A 5,065-nucleotide genomic window follows, 5' to 3' on the forward strand; every position below is an offset into this window, starting at 1 on the left:
GAGAGAGAGAGAGAGAGAGATACGCGGCGAAGATTAGCATGCGCACCGGAGCCGCGGCGGTCCGCGGCCTCTCTCCGGCAGTGCTGCCGCCGCGGCGCACGCTCGCTCAGCGATTCGGAGCTCGCAGTGTCGCCACGAGATGCCCGACTCAGCCGAGCGCGACGCTCTTCAGCCCCAGATTTGGTCTCACCTCCGCGTTCCATCTCGCCGCTGTGCCACCTCCACATTCTCCGCCCTGCCAACGGGCGCCTGTGTTGTAACGAAGTATCACATCTGTCATCCTACTCTACGGACTGTTTGGATATATTTATTTGTGTTTCATTCGAAGAAGGCTAGGTTTACCCGGCGGTTTTTTGCCTCATTCTAGCGAAGGTGGTAGGGGCGTGTTTATCGGTTCGTGCGGCTCTGATGTTTGTATACGCACAGACCATGTTTATGTGTATGTTTGCGGGTTAGCAGGAAAAACAGCCGAGCTGTGTAGACCTTTTGTTATGCAATAGTAAACCCAAAGGAAAAATACGATCGGTAGGATATTCTGGACACTGTAGACTGCTATATTCTGGCAAGTTGTTTCCAAAATGAGGTGGATAGCTTTCTCGACGGATTCGTCTTTTTTGGTGCACAGCCAGAAGGCATCTGGAAAGGACAGCACAGACATAAACTTTCTCCCAGATTGGAACAAACGTGCTACATTTTATTAGCCTATAGATATTTTTCCAGTAATCAAGCGTCAATATTTTATGTAGTTTCATACGAATTTGTGATATCCAATATATTACATTGCAATTTTTGTTTAGAGGATATAAAGTAAAATTTTATTTCAGTTTCTGCAAGGTCTGAACGAATAAACATTTTGTCATTTTTACATCTTACCTATAGCAAGGCTATCGGAATTTTAACCGTGCTGTTTTTATTTTAGTGTTTACGTTATTATGTGCCTCTAGCGTCGGTTGTGTATCGAGGTTACATTAATAGGTAGTCACTACAAAAGCACATTATCACAACAACAGGAAAAAAAACAACATTTTTTTTTAAAGCATAGAAATTGACTTGAAATACCGGCAACCATATATTGGATTTCTTCGCTTGGCATGCTTTGAGGATGTGCGCTGCGAGGTTCGGAGGGAGCGTAAATGGCTGCTTGGACGAGGCTAGCAACGGCACCGGACCGGCCACCGCGACCCGGATGCTGGACTGGGCCGAGGCCGGGCCGCGGATCTTGCACAGCCTGGAGATCGGAACCGTTATGACGGTTTACTATCAGAAGAAATCGCAGAGGCCGGAGAGGCGAACTTTCCAGATAAAACAGGACACGCGGCAAATAGTATGGAGCAGAAATCCGGACAAGATCGAAGGCGAGAGTAAGTATTGCGGACAAACCCATTACAAACGTCCTGGACATTGTGTGTTGTATATATTTTTAGGAGATAGCCTATCCACTGGGCAGTGGCAGCGGTGGTTGCTATGACATGTGTAAAGAATTTCCGTTGGAGTCAGAAGGGACTGAAAAGGGATATTCGTTCGGTTACCATAACAACGGGTTCGTCTTCAGGTGAAGGCGATCTTCAGCTAACAAGCCAAAGGTATGGTTGAAGAGTTTATGGTTTAAAAACAGACGGTGATATCGGCCAGGCACAGGTCGGGTAAGGTGCGCGAAGGATAATCATGCGTGTTGCGAAGAGAGTGGTGAATGTGACCGATAAATGAATTTAAAAAGACTGTATGTTGCACCATACCCCCCAGCCGCTGGCAGCTCAGAGCCCCGAGGCTGGGCTCACCTGTAGCCACCTGCATGTTATGGTGCAGTACTGAGTCAGTCCTGGGCTTCAGACACAAGCACTTCGGGTTCTGTTTTAGCATGGTTGGCATCCTACACTTTCCCAGTGTAGAGCTGAACCAGGCTGACTCATTATAGCCCTTTCCCACTGTAGAGCTGAACCAGGCTGGCTCATTATAGCCCTTTCCCACTGTAGAGCTGAACCAGGCTGGCTCATTATAGCCCTTTCCCCTGTAGAGCTGAACCAGGCTGACTCATTATAGCCCTTTCCCACTGTAGAGCTGAACCAGGCTGGCTCATTATAGCCCTTTCCCACTGTAGAGCTGAACCAGGCTGGCTCATTATAGCCCTTTCCCACTGTAGAGCTGAACCAGGCTGGCTCATTATAGCCCTTTCCCACTGTAGAGCTGAACCAGGCTGGCTCATTATAGCCCTTTCCCACTGTAGAGCTGAACCAGGCTGGCTCATTATAGCCCTTTCCCACTGTAGAGCTGAACCAGGCTGGCTCATTATAGCCCTTCCCCCCTGTAGAGCTGAACCAGGCTGGCTCATTATAGCCCTTTCCCACTGTAGAGCTGAACCAGGCTGGCTCATTATAGCCCTTTCCCCCTGTAGAGCTGAACCAGGCTGGCTCATTATAGCCCTTTCTCCCTGTAGAATATTTTCAAGCTTCATTTTAGAAGAAATTATGAGGAGGACCCTGATGTTCTGACAGGTGTAATAGCTGCAATTGGAAAGTTTACGGTGTGAGGTTGCCGGTTTGAGTCCCCCTCTCCCGGGGGTGTGTTACTGTAGCTGTTTTCTTTCAGATTTTGACAGTTGAAATCGGGACGTCAGGGTCAGGGTCGGTTCAGTCTGGGCCATTGTTACCATGGCTACTGAAAAGGGCGGGAAATGGCGAGGGGGAAGTGTCACGCCAGGTCGCTGTTCCACGCCGACACTTCCTCCCTCCGCCACGGCCACGCCTCGCCGCGGCTGGTCACAGGGCTCGGGAATAACGAGCTGTGATTGGTCAGAGGGCCGGATCACCCATTGGACAGACCCTGAGAGAGAGAGGGGGAGAGAGAGGGAGGGAGAGGGGGATGGAGGGGGAGGGAGGGAGGGAGAGAGAGAGGAGAGATATGTATAAGGAAATAAAAGGTGAGCAGTATAATATCTAAAACTCACCGATTACTGATTGAAACTGATTTCACTGTGTACTGAGATACAGGCTAATTCAGATACTGAAAGCGTGTGTGTATGTATGTGTGTGTGAGTGTGTTTATGTGTGTGTGAGAATGTGTGTGTGTTTGTGTGTGTGTCACTGTGTGTATGTGTGTGTGTGTGTGTGTGTGTGTGTACAATTGGTATGAGAGGAACAGGGCTGACAGGTTGCAGAAAGTGTGGGGTTATCAGAGAGTCCTGCCTTGAACAGGAAGGAGGATGGATTTAAAAGACCATGGCTGTGTTTGAAACCGCACACTACATACTACATACTACATACTACATAGTGCAGTAATATGTTCTGTACACAACGTAATGCTCTGCATACTGCTCAGTCAGTAAAGGCTCTATAGAGGGGCTCAGTCAGTAAAGGCTCTATAGAGGGGCTCAGTCAGTAAAGGCTCTATAGAGGGGCTCAGTCAGTAAAGGCTCTATAGAGGGGCTCAGTCAGTAAAGGCTCTATAGAGCGGCTCAGTCAGTAAAGGCTCTATAGAGCGGCTCAGTCAGTAAAGGCTCTATAGAGCGGCTCAGTCAGTAAAGGCTCTATAGAGGGGCTCAGTCAGTAAAGGCTCTATAGAGGGGCTCAGTCAGTAAAGGCTCTATAGAGCGGCTCAGTCAGTAAAGGCTCTATAGAGGGGCTCAGTCAGTAAAGGCTCTATAGAGGGGCTCAGTCAGTAAAGGCTCTATAGAGCGGCTCAGTCAGTAAGGGCTCTATAGAGCGGCTCAGTCAGTAAAGGCTCTATAGAGCGGCTCAGTCAGTAAAGGCTCTATAGAGCGGCTCAGTCAATAAAGGCTCTATAGAGGGGCTCAGTCAGTAAAGGCTCTATAGAGGGGCTCAGTCAGTAAAGGCTCTATAGAGCGGCTCAGTCAGTAAGGGCTCTATAGAGCGGCTCAGTCAGTAAAGGCTCTATAGAGGGGCTCAGTCAGTAAAGGCTGTATAGAGCGGCTCAGTCAGTAAAGGCTCTATAGAGGGGCTCAGTCAGTAAAGGCTCTATAGAGGGGCTCAGTCAGTAAAGGCTCTATAGAGGGGCTCAGTCAGTAAAGGCTCTATAGAGGGGCTCAGTCAGTAAAGGCTCTATAGAGCGGCTCAGTCAGTAAAGGCACTCTCTCGAGCAGGCGAAGATGAGCCAGCCCAGGCGGGACTCGCTCCCTGGCGCTGAGCGGGCGTGGCTGTGGCCGGTTTGACTGCATGCCGACGGGGGCAGTGCAGCGAGACAAAGCCGGAGCAGGGCCGGTGGTTTGTTTCAGGGCTGTGTGGTTTGTTCAGGGCTGTGTGGTTTGTTCAGGGCTGTGTGGTTTGTTCAGGTCCGGTGGCTTGTTCAGGGCTGTGTGGCTCGTTCAGAGCTGTGTGGTTTGTGGCGCGCTGGGGCATCAGAGGTTGCAGGTTCACCTCTACAGGGTAGCCTTCACGCCCTATCCGGCTGCATTGAGTCGTGTGCAAAGACTATAAACTGTGTGACCTGAGGTTCTGTGAGTGCCTGCAGACCGGCCTAAAATGGAATATACATGTGAAGTGAAACCACAAAAAACTGAACTGCACCAACCTCTTAAAGGGTCCAGCATTTCTGAGGCTTTTGTGTTTTGTTTGTTTGGCCTGTTCAGTCTGTGTGTGTGTGTGTGTGTTTGGCCTGTTCAGTGTGTGTGTGTGTGTGTGTGTTTGGCCTGTTCATTGTGTGTGTGTCTGTGTGTGTGTTTGGCCTGTTCAGTGTGTGTGTGTGTGTGTGTGTGTGTGTTTGGCCTGTTCAGTGTGTTTGTGTGTGTGTGAGATGTGTGAGGTGTGTGTGTGTGTTTGGCCTGTTCAGTGTGTGTGTGTGAGTGTGAGGTGAGTGTGAGTGTGTGTGTGTGTGTGAGTGTGAGGTGAGTGTGAGTGTGCGTGTGCGAGTGTGTGTGTTTGGCCTGTTCAGTGTGTGTGAGTGTGAGTGTGCGTGTGCGAGTGTGTGTGTTTGGCCTGTTCAGTGTGTGTGAGTGTTGAGTGTGTGGGTGTGTGTGTATGTGTGTGTTTGGCCTGTTCAGTGTGTGTGTGTTTCAGCTGATGTCTGCAGAAGCGCACAGTCTCTCTCCCTGCCTGTCTGGAGTGGAGTAGCA

The 5,065-nt window shown here is 49.9% G+C and overlaps 1 pseudogene; it reads left to right on the top strand.

Annotated features, from left to right (window-relative positions):
- The window catches only part of LOC133125929 (1-phosphatidylinositol 4,5-bisphosphate phosphodiesterase gamma-1-like), a 51,711-nt pseudogene continuing 46,646 nt past the window's right edge, over positions 1 to 5,065 (top strand).

Source organism: Conger conger, chromosome 4, assembly GCF_963514075.1.
Source record: "Conger conger chromosome 4, fConCon1.1, whole genome shotgun sequence".
Taxonomy (NCBI): domain Eukaryota; kingdom Metazoa; phylum Chordata; class Actinopteri; order Anguilliformes; family Congridae; genus Conger; species Conger conger.